General features: G+C 37.4%; 1 long non-coding RNA gene across 1 annotated transcript; it reads left to right on the top strand.

The window, feature by feature from the left end:
- The first annotated feature begins 1,752 nt into the window (after positions 1-1,752).
- LOC112987887 (uncharacterized) lies at positions 1,753-12,124 on the top strand. The gene is made up of 3 exons (XR_003260404.2): positions 1,753-1,829; positions 10,483-10,523; positions 11,887-12,124. It is a non-coding gene; the product is annotated as an uncharacterized LOC112987887 (long non-coding RNA).
- Positions 12,125-16,539: the final 4,415 nt, after the last annotated feature.

Genomic DNA, 16,539 nt, shown 5'->3' with positions numbered 1-16,539 from the left:
TGCTTGGATTTTACTGACAGATAGAGAGTATTGTGCTCTGGTCTGGCTCCCTGCCAGAGCAATAATCAAATCCAATGCCAAATTGCAGCACAAGACTATTTTGAATGACAGACTAAAGTGTGCATAAGGATGTGAAAACAGGTGGTCTGGGATGTCTGATATCAACAGAGCATCTGGTCACTGGAGTGTGACTGCATTATACTTCATACTCCTAATCTAGAGTGGTATTAGCAATGAGGGAAGAAGCTGGCATCTTTTCCAGTCCTATCATTTTGTAACCTATTCTGAGTATCAAAATACTGACAAACCTGTATTTTGGGTTAAAAATATTTCAGCCAATCCACAGTTTATTTATATAATCTGTGTTTCATAAAAGACTGGAAGCCAGATTATCTTCCCATATGATAGAATATTTGTACAATATGGCTTCACTTGCTTTTGTGAAGATGCACATCTGTTGCAAAACACATGAATGAATTTTGACCTCTTTGTTCGGTTATGACTAGCTAAAGCAAACATATTTTTATGCCCGCTTAATGTTATCAGCTGTATTAATATTCGGCCTGTTAAGTCTTTAAATAGCCTTTTAAAGTGAGCATCCTTTCTCTCTTTGCAACCATATACCTGTTAATTTATCAGCAGTCTTACAGGTACAATACTTGTAGATAACCAAAGGCCTGGAACACTTTCTGTGAGAGAGCAACAGCATTTGCTAGGGATGCTTTTGCATTTGTCAGGGACAGATCCTGAAGAGAGTGTGCTTTTTGTTAATGAGACAGGTTGTGAATTCTTTGATGAGAGGAGCACATTTTTTCTTAGCATATGAATGAAGTTTTAGATACAGAATTCTAATAGCAGGTAAGAGAGTATATGGTCACATAAAACATGTAAAATGTTCAACATTATGTAGCATGTCGCATCTTTCCTGGTAACTACTTGTGTACACTTAATTGCCTCCAGTAAATAGGAAGTAATTCGTGGCAGTTTATCATGCAATCAAAGATGAAACATAGGCCATGATTTCATATGGCAACATTTTTCAACTAGCTTTCTGTCAATGACTAGGTTTTATGAACATGATTGTTTTGCTGAAATCCAAATGAGACAGGTTTATGTTTTGTTATAAGTTTTGTTATAAGTTAAGAAGGACTGATGAGGAAGTTGATAATTTTCCTGAATGTTCTCTTTGTATAGGACACCCACAAAAATGTTTCTTCACTTCTGTTCAGGTGATTACAGGCTGTAAGGACTCCAGGAATTACCTGGAATATCCCTGTCCATATTTAAACTCAGACTTAAAAATACAAAATTAAAAAAGTCTCTCAAGACATTGCTGAAGCAAGTCCTTTCTTTCATTATTACAACTCCTCTGTTACTATGATGACAAGTTAGCTTTATTGTTTCTGAATCAGGATCTGCACAAGAATTCAGCACCAATGAGGATTGTCCCAAAAGGACTTACGGTGCCAGCATTATTCATTTGCCCTTGTGAGAAAGTAGAAGAGAAATACCATGGTGATATGTGATGAATATGTATTTTGTTAAAAAAAAAAAAAAAAAAAAAAAAAAAAAAAAAAAGGAGGGATAGCAACATCAGGAACAGCTATTCCTCTCTATTCATGAAAAGGAAAATTATTCTGAATTATTCTGTAGAATATAGCCATAGATGATAACCATGATTGGATAACCTCTGATTGCAGGGATGATAGCTTTCGATTGCACAGAGCTGATAACCCTTTTCTTAAATTTTAGAGGTTATTGAAGGAGATCCTGTACAGGTGTGTGCATAACTGGATAACTGCTATGACCAGTGGCCTGAATTCCTTACGGTAAGTATCACTTTATAATTCCCAAGGCACTGGGCTAGCAAGTTTTAAAAAAAAAAAGTGTTTTATTTTTAAGGCCTGTTCACAGTATTATAAATTTACACTTACTAGGTGCTCTAATAGGTCTAACTGAGAAGATGGGAAATCAAATGTTAAGCTTCTGCTCAATAATGAGCGGTAGAGAGATGGTAGTCCAGCTCAGATGAGATCATGATGTTATAAAGAAAAGATCAATATAAATTTTTATTATATTTCAAGTTCATATTAGCACTAAAGCAAAGCAGAGAGTGAGGAAAATAGCTCTGTGACAGATGAAAACATACTTCTATTTTTATTCTTATTCCAAATGCTTTTTTGGCTGTTTTTTAAACTACTGTGTCTTGTTTTGTGAGATTTCACCCAGGAATACCTGTCAGCATTAAAAAGTCTGCATTTTAAGATGGTACAGCATGTATGCTCTCACTCAAATAGCTTGAAATACCAAAGGTCATTACCTGCTCCAGCACCAGAACTCTTGTAACATGCTGTGGTGTCGTAGATACATCTGTGTGCTCATGTTAACTTTTTAATGGTGACAGCTTCATGGAGAAATGACTGTTGGTATGAGGTGTTTCAGACATTTTCACTTCTTCTCCATCCACTTGAGAAAGAATTTCAGGTTTTGCATCCTGAATTATAAGCTATTTTTTAAAATGAATTTATTTATGCTCATTAATGTAGTGCTATTAGCATCACAATTATAAAGAATGCAGGGGATGCACCATCGAACCAATGTGGCGATCGTTAAAATAAAGACAAACATGAGTCAATTAACGAAGAGTCTCTGTCAGCACTGCACTGAAATCCAATGACACTCTGCAGCTTTTAGCTAAAATACGTTTTTCTATTCCACTAGAAAAAGTCTAAAAGAATAGAGATTTTAAATCAGATTTGAAGATACTTTTGCCCTTTTGGACTGTCAGAGTGACACAAGGCAGCAGGAAAACTGGCCTTGGCCGGGAGAGCTGTGTACAAGCCCACTCTGGCACATCCCTTGCTGTGGCTGGAAGTGTGGGGTGGTGGGTTCTAGGTAGGTGGAGGGGTGGTGGTGCTGTGCTCTGTGCCTGTTATCCTCAGTGAGTCAAAATGACCTTTGGAGTCATCAAAACTCAGGCAAAGCCAGCCTGGCGGCTTCGGTAAGTAGCCTATCGAGCCGTGGTGGTGTGAAGGCTGACAAGGACAGTGGCAGGGCTCTGGTGCACGTGAGAAACTGGGTCTGGCCAGGTGCATGGTCTTGAGATGGCTCAGGCTGCAAACCATGACCACTGCCCTGTATTTTAAGCTTTTCCTTTATTTATTTATTTACAAATAGCAAATTTTGGAGTATTGCAAAACACTTTTTGCAGAAGGAGAGAGTAAAGCGCTCAAAACATACGGCAGCAGTATCACTAAGGGCTCTCCTAGGCTCACTTATCTTACAGTTCATTCATGTCAGACTGTTTGGCAAAAGTCAAGTTTGTCACCAGCTAGCTTATGCCAGGCTTACTGCAATGACCCAGTGACACCACAGAAGCAGGCCTGCGCTCTGACTAGCTTTGAAAAATTACACGCCTTTGGATGTTTCTGTTCAAAATACTTTTCTTGAAGTTCATGCAGGGAAAAGGCTGTTTAGAAAGGTTACTTCATTCTCATCCCTACCTGGACCTTCTACATAAAACTGTTTAATAAACAAGAATTCTGGAAGGAGAGGGAGCAGTATTTTCAAGCTGATAATAATAATGATAAAAAATAAAAGAACTGGACATTAAATTTGCTCCAAGATTAAATTTCAATTTTATTACCTCTAGCTCTGGATTAAAAATTAGGTTACTACTTAATACTTAAAGTACTAGAAATAGAATTTCACAGGGGAACAATGATGGACCCAGATAGTGAGCTGTTACTATAACACTTCACAGAAACATCATGATGTTTTGAAAGGCCTGTAAGTACAAAATACAGGAATGATACCAGATGTATTTTAAATATCACAGGTGCTCTATATTATTTCTCTATAAATGTGTTGCCCTACTTTTTTAATCAAGGCTATCATCTGTAACATAGTTCTCTGCCCAAACCAAGATCTTAAATTATTTTAAAATATTCTTCATTAATTTTGTCAGAGCTGTATTATGAATTAAAACTTGCATAGAAATGTAACAGCCAGAGTAATAAGACCAGAACCAGAATTCATTTTAGCTTCTAAATTAGTCTTCTATAATAAATGGTAAATTGTAATGCCATTACAGAAAGGTTACCATCTTTTATTACATGAAGTTAAGAACTTAAATTTTACTAATGGTGCAATTTTCTCTGTAATTCATCTTTTACTTAGTAGCATATAATTGTTTAAATAACATTTTAGTCCCTATAAAAAGAAGGTATTGTTAGCAAGGAAAATCAGAATGTTAGCTAGTTCAAGAAAACCACAAAGAGTCCTCCTTTTTAGGTGTTCAGATATATTACATTGTATTTCACTAAGCTGCAGGAGCATACCATTTTCTGCACCACCAATTGATTTATATTCTGGCTGATGACCTCAATCTCTTTCCCCTTTTTTCCTAACAAAACACTTGGGGGATTTTGTTTAAAATTCATTCTGTTTTGTTTTTTTACTAATCTTAATAAGATGCTATGAATACAATTTACTGAAATAGATTTGTAAGTGAAAGAAAAGTGTGCTCAGAATTGCAATTAAGCCTAAGAGCATATAGACAAGCATGCACAATTTTTAAGCTTAAAACTTTCAAACCCTCAGGTCTACTCTGCTCTCAAGGGATTCAGTCTCTCAGACTCCATAACTCTTACAGGTCTGGATGCTTTTCAAAATCCAGGTAGGAAGCTCTCACCAAAATGCTAACCCACTTCTGCATCTACAAACCATACTTGGGTAGCTGCATTTCTTTCAGTGCGCGCACCCCTGTCGCTTAGGTACGATGGCAGTAAGTGTCCATCTCCTGCACGGCAGCTTTGTGGCTGGAGCCCAGCAGTGGGAAGGGTGGACAGCGACATGGAGAGCTTAGCCCAGGAGCACCCAGAGCCCCAGCTCCTTCCAACAAGGGAGCTTGCCTCCATCAACACACAGGGGAGCGGCAACCGTGCCTGGCATGGGGGCCTCCCACCGCAGCCAGATGGCTGCAACATCTCCTGGGGACTGCCACGCATGAGCGAGTGCAAGACTCATGGGGACAGGATGAAAACAAGCAAGATCTGGAGACACACACACCCCTGTAAGAAGAAAACCTGTCCCTGCTCTACCTGTTGTTAGGTATTTTATCCAAAGACTTCTTAATGCAAATGTTTAAGCTGTCCCTGGAGCGGGAAAGAAATTTATAATATGTCTATTGCCACAATATCTATGTGCCAAATGCAGACATTTGTTTGATTTGGCCTCTGGCATTTTTCTCTGGCAGGCACTCCATTTCATTTCTTCTATCCTGTATCAATTTTAAGTCATCTTTGACAAAACAAAACAAAATTGCTGTACCACGTAAAAAATTGCATTACATGCTGTACCATGTAAAAAATTTTAGTTGAGATGCAAATGCAAAAGCCTTCCCTTCTGAAATGTTGGTGCTAACATGATGGTAACCCTACAGAAGAGCTGCAGCAAACATTCTGCTGGTTGCGGTTGCCTGTGCAATGTCCCCCCCCAGGCCCACTGTCATTCAGGTCCTAAACAGAGAATGCTCCAGCTGACACATGCCTCGCTGAGCAGGGTAGTGCGGTGGCACCCCGCTCTGGCATCATAATGTCACTTCAAATTGCTGCTTTGGAATATAAATTAATCTCAGAAATTACCCTTCTGATAAGTGTATATATTTTGCTTTTTCGGTATATACATTTCTTCACACCTAGGGGAGGGGTTCTGGAGGAAATTCTGTTAGGTGGTAGAGATGTGGCTCTCTAGCATCTCAGTTTACTATGTAATTTAGGCTATTAATTTGGGTTCTGACACATTAAGTGGAAAACCAAAAGCTTATTAATCTTTCAGGTACCAACTAAATGGTACTCAAGTTAAAAGTAGCATTCTTGATGAGCCACGAGGCTCCAGTTCCCAGTTAGATTAAATTATTTGTAAATTTTACAAGCAATATTCCAGTGAGAGCACAGCACAATTAGCAAAAATGTCTTAACCAATTGTGTGGAATAAAGACACTCTCGTGCTGTAGGAAAAGGAACTCATTTAGGTCAAAGCAAAGTCTCCCCTGTCTTTCAGCCATGTGACAAACTTTGTGTAGATTCTAGATGCTGCCTAGATTTCTGTTGATTAGAGGAGGAGAAAGCCTGAAATTAACAGTTATGCTGCAGTGAAACAAGAGTTGGGATTACTGGTATTAGTTTAATATTTTTCTCTTTTAGTATATTCATAACTCTCCCTCAGGTTATGGAAATCCAGAAAAATTATTTCAGAATCATCTTTCTCTACTTTATATATTTTTTTCATATTACCTGCTTTACATTCCGTGGCAAGCATTTGAGAGTCCTTAATTTCAAATGGCTGAATAAACATTGCTTACTTGACAGGCACTTATTTAAATGCATTATTTTTGGCATAAGGTCTAAAATTATGTTTGCAAGAGATGGCAGCATTTTTTGGCTCTTTTTCCTTCATCACATTGCAATCTGGCATTATTTTCCCACTCTGTCCTGTCTTGCCTTACCATAGCAATGAGCTTAATGGTCAAACTTAAAAGGATGGAAAGCACCCACACCTAGAAATATGCAGGAATTTTTTCCTTAGATCTCTTTTTTTAAGCCATCCTCTGATGTTTAGCTGTGTTGCTTTGTCTGGAATCTCCATGGAATAGACTATGCCAATAAAGGAACATTTTTTAACTCCTTGTGTCAACAACTTAAATGGTGAAGAACAGCAATTTCAGCAATGGAGACCCACACATTTTAATTTTCAATAATAGATTTTAAATGAACAATAGAAAGCTGTTTTAATGAATTTGTAGTTCTTTTATGCAGCCGTTCATTGCTTCTTAGTTTAACTCTAATTATGCTCCTTTGTAGAATTATTTATGCAGTTCTGTTGGCTCTCTTTCTGTTCTATTGTCTGAGATCTAATTACAGTACTTGTCAATATAGCTAAATTGTTTTGAGGAATTGAAAAAAAAATACTCTGTGGGAAAAGTGCATTCTGAAATGTGGAAAGTAATTTACTGTGGAATCTGGTATTCCCTGAATCACTCTGTCCTCTGTTCTAAAAGACATTGCAAAGTGGTCTGAAAAAACAACTACAAACAAAGAGATACCCCCTGCACACATTCCTGTGCAGTTGCCAGATATGGCATAGTGCATTCTGGCAGATGTACCCACAGACTGTCTGCTGCCTGCTACCAGTACCTGCAAGCAGACAGTTCTTGCAGGCAGACAGAGGTTCATATGATATAGATTTATTGTGAGAAATACTTAAATTATTTTAAAATTGACTATTTTAAATTTAAAAGTAATTAGTATGGTAGTAAATGTATTATTTTTATAAAATATGAAAGCATTGGTTAGTTAAATTTAAAGAAATTGAATTATTACATTGAAGACAGTATCTTGATCTGGAGCTGCTGTCTCCATTCTGATATTCTTAAGAATATATTATTCAACCTGTGCTCATGAAGTATCATCATTATGCTTCTTCCTAAGCTATTAGAAAGTGCAAACTAACAGACAATACTAGACAGAAGATATTTCAAGACTACCAAACATCGGAACATTTATGAAATGCTTTTTTTTTATGGAGTGGATGGACACTGGAGCGATGTAACACACTGTTTACAAGGCCTTTGTGTATGATCGTGCATAATTATGTTATGTATTCTGTTGTCATATATCACCTGTGACTTCTGTAGTGCAAGAGCTACCAAAATGATATCTGAGAGTTGTGACAGCATGCAGCTGATACTCTGATTTGGCACACAGGGTTATACTGGTTTACACTGGTGATGCTCCTATCTTAGGCATCTCGATTAAGTGCCTAAAGAGCAGTGAGATGAACTTGGGACACACTTCAGCTGGTTGACAGGTGTGTCCTAGAAGCAAAAATGTAGAACTTAATTTGTCATGTTGTGGTTACCTCAGGCCCTTCCGCTTCAGTGGATGGACCCAGCTTTCCTGCTATTGTTCTGAATGTTGTGTAATCATTTATATCCACACAAAGCAAGTGAAATGCCCATTTTCTTATACATTCTTCATTCTTTAAGAGAATTGGGCCCAAATGATTCTTTCTAAATTGAATTCCAATATAAAGTTAGCTTACACCACTTGAGAGCAAGCTACTACATTTTGCTATTTTAATGGTTATCTATTTACAGGTGTACAGACACGAAATGGGCTTTGTCAAGAGTAGTTATGAATCAGGCCTCGTATTTTACATCATGAAGTTGGTTGATCCCTTTAGCTGAAATTCCTCCTTAAATTGAGATCTGATCTGGGAAGGAAAGTACCACTTGAATTTCCCATTTCTACAAATCTTGATAATATCATGAAAGTTCTTTTTTTTAATTTAAAAAGAAAATCTGAAATACAACTTCATTTTTGATTTTTTTTCAGTATTTGTATAGAAAATATTAGGAAAGTTACAAATTATGCACAATATTTTGCAAGAGCTAATAGAGATCTTTAAGACTGTTGGAGCTGATGAACTGCATTAAACATGCATTTTAAAAAATGAAAACCTACCAGTGAGATGTATAGAGTGGGAATAATATGGAACTGTAGAGCAAGCAATCCTGATATGGGAATAAAGACAGGAAATCTGCATCCCAACCCAAATTAAGTCATGCATGAAGCAAAGCTGACAGGGCTAGATCAAACTTCTGGGTTTCTGATGTCATAGGCAAAGTAAATGCTGTAGTACCTTTATGATGGTTGCCACCACCATATCAAGGGGAATGCCTTGTGTCCTGGTTGAAGAGAAATTGTGATTATTAAAAGGCCCCTGAAAAGTAACAAAATATTTTAGCGCTGAGTTTCAACTAACCTCTATAATTTAGCAAAGTAACTGTAGTTCTGCAAGAGAATGAAGCAAAGCCCTCCAGAAGCTTTCATAAAATCATATTTTATTAAATTATCTGCTTTTGGATGGAAAAGCTTAAGTTTCTGTTGTTCAGGAGATCTGAAACTAAAATTTCCTAGCAAAAAAATTCATACTTAGTGAATGTTTAGTGAAAAGTCTCCATTCCGACGTGTAAGAGGTTTCTAACCAGAGAAATCTTTCGAGCACTAGCTAGATTTTCTCTCACTGGACACTAAGAATCAAACATCAAATCCCACTTCAACATTTCAGAGATATTCACTGATTTTAAATCTCTCCCTTTTTGTTTGACTACGTTGAACTTGGCTTGAGGCAAGAAGTACAGGACAGTATTCAGAAGTTGGGAATCTTCCCGCTTGCAGCCAGGGAGCTGCCAGCCCTTGACACTGCTCCTGCTGCAGCAGAGCACAACTGGGGCCCACAAAGGAAACTCCCCAGAGGAGCAGTGTCATGGGCTCTACAGTAGTGCTCTGCCAGTAAAATTTCATGAAGATTGCATCTTATAGGATAACTTTAAGGAGATCCAAGAGGCATAATGCATCTGCCAGTATCCACTACTGCATCTGCAATTGCAGTTTGCTCTCAGGAGCAGGTCTGCGGTGATACTGATGCTATGCTGCAGCCCAGGTCAAAAGGTACTTTATTTACGCTAGCTGACCATGCATATATATTACCTTTAAATTGAAAAGGAGACCAGAAACAACCAGAAATTCCTGAAATGGGTGTTTTGGGACTGTGATTTCCTGTCACATTTGAGAAACCTGAAGTGCTAGTAACTGATCTGTTTTATGTGTATGAGCATAGAGCTTCTGTTTTTTATTGTAGAATAGTGCTTTCAATTTAGAAGAAATCAATCCACAGAAACAGTAAATGGCACCAAGCTCCACATTTCTCTTTGGGAGCACCATTATAGCATTTAGACTTGCTCAACGAGAAGTTTTATATTGCTTCTGTTTATACATAGGATAACATAATGTGGATGCAGGGCTTCCTTTTAGAAAGGTTATTGACACTCTTGGTTCTCTGTTGGCATTTATTCTTCATATTTTTATTGCTTCTGATCTGTGGTATTTATGTCTCTGGGTTGAGCACTTTTGTCTGTGATACATATTCATAATTTATGGACTAGATGGTGCCCTGATGTTGTCTGCAGGAACAGGAAATTAAACAATTAAACTGGAGACAGATAGGAAGAATAAAACAAGCTATTACCCTCAGCATACTTCTTTTTCAATATTTTTGTCTATTGTTCAGAGGAGGCTGAAAACCATTGCCTTATCCAATGACTTTGAGGGAAGTCTGACAGGTTTCAGTAGATGAGCAAGAGAAAATGCCAAAGCAGCTCAAGAAAGGGAAGTAACCAAGCAGAATATAAATTCAGCCTTTAGTAGCAGTTTGAGCTTTTGTGTTTCACCTGTGATTCAGCTTCCCTGTACCTACATGGTATGGCTGACGCCATTTTTGTTGGCCTTTGAATGGTTCCTCAACAGGATGGTTCCTCCACTTCCCCCTGCAACTCCAGCTGTCTGAAATGACCATTGCCAAGCTCCTGGTGATTACTTTAAGTGTAATAACATTTATAAATCACTTTATTAATTGCAGATTGCCCTATCTGAAGATGGTGACAACAGATATTGAGAAAGGTACAGATTATCCTAATTTTTCATAGTATAATCAGCCTGTTTGGAGGCCCAGATAAAAATAAATTACCTCAACCTTACAATATACTTGACATGTATTTATTGCAGCCTTCTCTATCAGCAATTGCCATACTTACGTGGGCTAACTTCTCACACATTACCTCGAAACGTGAAGCGAAGTGTTAATGAGAAAGCGCAGTTTGGTTGTCAAAGCATGGACCCCCGTGCCAGATCTGCATTCCAGCCATCGCACAGTCGCTGTGTGTTAGCTTGTACGAGCCTCTTAACCCCTCTCCAGGTGGTAACTCGCCCACCTGTATAGTAGGCCTGATGAGAATTTTCTGTCCGATATCTTGAGAATAAACATATGACAGTAAAGGACTTCATAATCCTTCTGTGGTAGGAAACAACTTAATAGATATTGTTACATAAGAATGCTAAATATTGAAAAAGAAATTAATTGTGACATGCATAAAGAAGGAAAGAACAGTTTCAGTGGCTTGAGAGTGAAAGCTGGGAAAATTAGCTTAATTTTGAAGAGCTGGAGAGCATTACTACGGACCTATTGTTTATCCATTCTCACAAGCCTGAGTTTGCAAGACATTATAATAGAAGGCGACAATTTTTCACTTCCTGTTTGCTGCTTACTGCTGGTTTTGTGATGTCCTAAGTTGTTTGATACAAAGTCTAAATTAGGCTTGAGAAACGGGATTAACCTTTCCAATCACATTTAAGGTGAAATTGCTTAACTACAGCACACAATATCATGCTGCAGATAATCCATGTCCTTGATTAATGCTTTTATAATCAATTGCTGTCTGGAAGTGACTCCTTCCCATCACACTCTTCACAAAAAGAGCAGATGGTATTTAAAAGGTTATGGCAAGAGGGCATTTCAGAGGTCAAATAGAACATCGATCAAGTGGGCAGAAAAATTGCTTTTTTCCTTCCCCTTCTCCTTATCCTCACAATCCATAAGGGAATATGGCCTATGAATTATAGTTTGATCTATAGTTCAAGCACTAAAATGTTTTCTTGTTTCAAATTTCTATGTTGTTTTGGGTAATGAACCTGGAAATTGGATTCCTTTTGTGCCAATAAAAAATTGTGCCCAATACACGTATCTCAGCGTATATAATTCTTAGGCCCATGGAGATTTTCTTGCTATTACCTTGAATGCACTCAGAACACCACCTTTGAATAAAGGCTATACTAATATCTAAAATGTCCTTAGATCAATTTGTAGCAATGGTAATGACTCTGTGAAAAAAAGTTGCACTCCGTTTCCATGATCTTTTATACAAACCAGTACAAAAGTGAACATATTGTATGATTTATTCTCTCTCTCTCTTCTCCCTGTACACAGTTGCCATTCTGCATTGGAATACAAGGAGAACTATTCTCCCCTGGATTGAAGGGGGCAGGGAGAGACACTACACCCACTGAGGCAATATCCCAAACCAGAAATCAGTGTTCTGCCCTTTTGCAACACATGAAATATATCAGCACTTGTTTTCTTCATCTTTCTTTTTCTTTTCAAGCTAAATACACAGCTTATGAATAAAGGAAACAGAAGAGTAAAATTGTTGTGTATATGCTTTAGTAATTTGGGGAATTTTATTAACTAAAAGGTATTTTTTTCATATTGGTTTGGAAATGAGTATCATCATCTTTGCTGCCAAATAAGAATACATTTTTGTCAGTTTTCATATCCTAAAGGCCAGTCATTGTTATGAATGCTTCGTTACATGTGTTACGGTGGACAAGTGAAGTGCTCATCCTAATGGGCCTTTAAAGTAGACTTTCTTCTAGGAAGGAAAAAGCAAAAACCTATCGTCCTTCTTTGTGGTCGAAAATAGGATTGATTGGCTAAGATATTTTTTAGCATTTTAGCTTATATTTAAGGGCCTCAGCCTACCAAATTGTTTTTATTGGAGCAGTTCTCATTCACATCGTGTGAGTAGCCACACAGGAGCTTGCTGAGCTCATTTTCATGAGACACAGATTTATGTTTATTCAAGAGTGGTTAGTATCTAGCATACACTGCATTACTGAAGTTATTAAGCATGAACTTTCCAAATGAGGACAAAAGCAGAACCTGATGAAACCATGCTAACTAATCCTATTAAAGTGACATCTGGGTGTCTTGCTATCCAAGAGTGGTGGAAAAACTATCACTGAAGCTAATGTCACATTATCACTGAAGCTATATGACATTAATATACACAGCTATTTCTAATGCTTAAACTATCTGTAGTTAATAGCATAACATACAACAGAAAAAATGGCAAAAAACCTGATACCCCTTTCAATGTCAGCTTTGTAGCTTAATTTCCTTTTTTCTTTTCTTTTTTTTTTTGAAGACTAAAATGCAGATACATTAAAAGAATTTTGCAGTCTATGAGACACTTTGACCAAATCAGGTCTGTCATTACAGAAAAACAAACACAAATGCAAAGGTATATTGCAGGACTTTTTCCATGATTTGCTGGCTAACAGAGAGAAATTCTTTCAATATAGCTGAGGTATTGCTGTTTTACCGCTTAATTAGAGGTTCTTAAGAGGTACCGTATGGTAAAAAGATGTTAACTTAAATATTTGCATAGTTATGAACGAGGAGATATGAGTCATAGTTACGAACGAGGAGAGATTTACTTCCAGCATTAATATAGAATGTGTAGATTTCTCAGGAAGAGTAATTCTTAGGGATTAGTTGTATTCAAGGCATTCTTCACACGGATTTTTGAGCTGATATACAATACCGGCCCTTAGAAGACAGTTAATGTCAGTTGCCTTGTTATGACTAGGACCCAAATGATCAGAGCTGCCATATTAAATGCAAATTGAAAAATGAAAGTCTTCACTACTTGTTAGAGGCAAAAAAGGGTGAAAATAATACTAGATATATTGACACTATCCAAGCATTTTTCATAATGTTTAATGCAGATACTTCATCGCTAATCCTTTAGAAATTCTAATATTAAATCTTTTGTCTTCTATTGTGTGTGCATATTGATCTGATCTTGAAGCATTGCTTGTGACTGAGAGAGATTATTCATTATTTTTGGAAGCTGTTTGATCAGAAAAGAAAACAATAAAGCACGATTTCAAAAGAGGGAGAAAATTAAATGAACTTATTAGAGAAAAAGAAATAGTTAAGTGGTGCTTTTCTTTTTGAACTTCCTTTAATTTATTTGTCTTTTTTTTTTCCTAAAGAAACAAAGGAGCCTTCAGATACATTGACAGCTTCTTAAGTACCCTAATAAATAGCCGAAGCCATCAGCTAGCTTTTAACAATAGCGATGAAAAAGAATAAATGTGTCATTTTGGCTCTTTTTTCCCAAGCTTAATTTCAAGCACATTTTTATTTCTGGTTTTATTGAGATTTAAATAATGTTCTGGATCAAGTAATGTAATCATATGTATGATTATAACCTGATGATGTAAAATCTGTTGTATATGATTGTTTGCTAGTCTTTTAAATGCTAAGTGTGGAACAAGAGTTTCGTATATATTATCAATCAAACAAAGGGAGGAAGGTATAGAAACCATTAAAGGCATTCTTCTTAACCATCTCCCCTGTAACTCAACCAATTACACTTCTGTGCATTTCCCATCACTCTCTCTCTACTCTGTCACTTTCCAAGCCATAGCTCACTCTTGGCTTTCATAACCATTCACAATCAATCCTGCACATCTCTTTTCTGTTTAGTTGGAGAGTACGCAAAGGCTTCCTTTTCCAACATCTTCTGTTCCTGAGCTTGTATGCGATATCAATCATTGGGGCCATCACATATATCTGCTAGGTGATCACTCTTCTACATCCTCAGAGTATTTCCTTGGCCCAATTATACTCCTGCTGGGGATGTTTTTTCTTTCTCAGAAATCTATAATACACTATCCATTGGAAGGGGGAGGGCAGGAATGCCCTGGGCTTTCTGGTAGTTGTTGCTGTTGTATAGTTTACATTGCTACTCGGTCCATAAACATAGCCCTAAAATGAATCTACAGTGCCTGTGTTTGGATGGCTGTTAGATGACGGAAGCTGTACGGTGTTCTTGTACGATCAATAACTTACATGTGAAACCTAAGACACTACTTTAAATTACAAAAAATAATTGGATAATAAAATATTAACAGTGATAGCTATCACTGCTTTGATTGTGTATTGCTGGTGTTTCACGCCTAAGTACTCTATCTCAGATCTTTGAGTCCACTGACATGCGCTAGAGAGTGACACTGATGCAGAGTGTGCTATAAACACTCTGCATGTGTCAGATATGCTTCCTCACACACTGTAAGCATTTGCTTCTTCATTTCTTCATTTTCTGAAATGTCCGCTGATTTTTAGGTGTTGCAGTTTTAAGTAAGCCTTATCTGCTATACTTACAGTTTCATCTGAAAAGGTGAGAGTGCAGCTGCCTATGGACATGGGGAAAAAAGGGGCAAAAAACCAGGCAACTAACAAGAGAGAAAGTGATTAACAAAACAATGTTTTTTTTCCTGGTGGTAAATTTAATCAAAATGCATAACATGAAACCGGTTGTTTTTGTAGAGGTACAAAGCTAATAATACCTGAAACTAGACTACAACAGTAGTGTGATATGACTAAAATTTTTCAGTTCTTTGGGTCTGATAATTCTAAACCTATCTGCCTGTTGGCACTCTTAGGCACACAAATTCCTCCACTAATTTGGTTTTCTGTGCCTAGATTGTCAGAGGGAGGGCAAGAAATCTGTGGTAGAATATGTAATAAACAAATGAGTTCCGCTCAAGTAGATTACAGATTTGGATTTTTTATTTTTCTTTATTTTCACTAATTTCTCACAGTCAGATAACTTTATTTGTGTAGCTTTCCTGAGGGTAGTGCAGTCACCTAGGAGTCAGACACCCAGGATGGGTTGCCCACACTTCTTTTCCATTGTGATGGAAAAATGGCTATGTGTGTTGCTGAGCTGGCACACATATATAGTCCAATGTGTTGAGTTACCCTGCAGACTGATTCTAGAGTGTGCATATTACACCAAAATAAAGCTAATAAATCTAAGACTCAAAATAAATGTGCTGGACTAACTGCACGTGCCACAGCATTCATGTGCACACATCCGGCTCGCCTAAGCCCTGGTGTGCTGAACACCCAGCACAGTGGCATTTCCAACCGGACTGTGAGGTGTTCAGACATCCCCTGTATTGGCTGTTTCTCCTTTTCCACCTGGACCTAGTTTCTTCATAAGAAAAGAAAGCATGTCCAGGATAACTTAGATAAGAACTGTCTTTACCTTTCGTCCAACAGTATCTTCACTATATCACAGTTAAGAAAAAAATTAGCTGTGTGGAGTTAACTGACCTGACAGTTAGGAAAACAAATGATCATTTTGCTTCACTGGTAAACCCAGCACACATTATTTGGAATTTTTTCCATGAGAAAATATATAGAATCCTTTTGTCAGATATGACTATATTATTTTAAAGCAGAATTGGACTTTAATCCCCAAATAAGCAAAGCTGATAAGCAAAGCTAAGTATTTATGTATAAATACACATTGTCTTTACATATATTTGGTATTGCTGAACTTTTTGCTGTGAAAAGCACTACCTTTTAAAGTAAGGGAAATTTCTTGGCTTTTTTCATTCTGGTTTTCTAATGGAGGTGCAGATGTATTATGTTGCAAGGGGGAATTTTGAAAGAGTCCTGACAGGGGGACTAAACAAGAAGTATATTTGGTAATAAGCAATAATTTTTCATAATTTAAATGTGTGACTTAACCTCCTCTTTGTGGTGTCCATATGCTGAAGAAAGAAACAAAGAGAGAGGTGTTGGCTTTGCTTAGGGAATGGGAGTTCCCCAAGCAAAGAAGGTGTAACAGATATTTGCAAGAGCCATAATGTGCTTCACAAGAGCCTCCTTTCAGATTACGCTGCTGAGGTCAGGAGGACACAGTGGGAGATGAAGATCTGTACAACTCATAACATTACAGTCTGGTAGAAAGCTAGGCATTGCTCTTATTTACAACAGTAT

The sequence above is a fragment of the Dromaius novaehollandiae genome, chromosome 1, assembly GCF_036370855.1.
Source record: "Dromaius novaehollandiae isolate bDroNov1 chromosome 1, bDroNov1.hap1, whole genome shotgun sequence".
In the NCBI taxonomy this organism is placed as follows: Eukaryota; Metazoa; Chordata; class Aves; order Casuariiformes; family Dromaiidae; genus Dromaius; species Dromaius novaehollandiae.
This window is presented reverse-complemented; position numbering and strand designations above follow the sequence as displayed.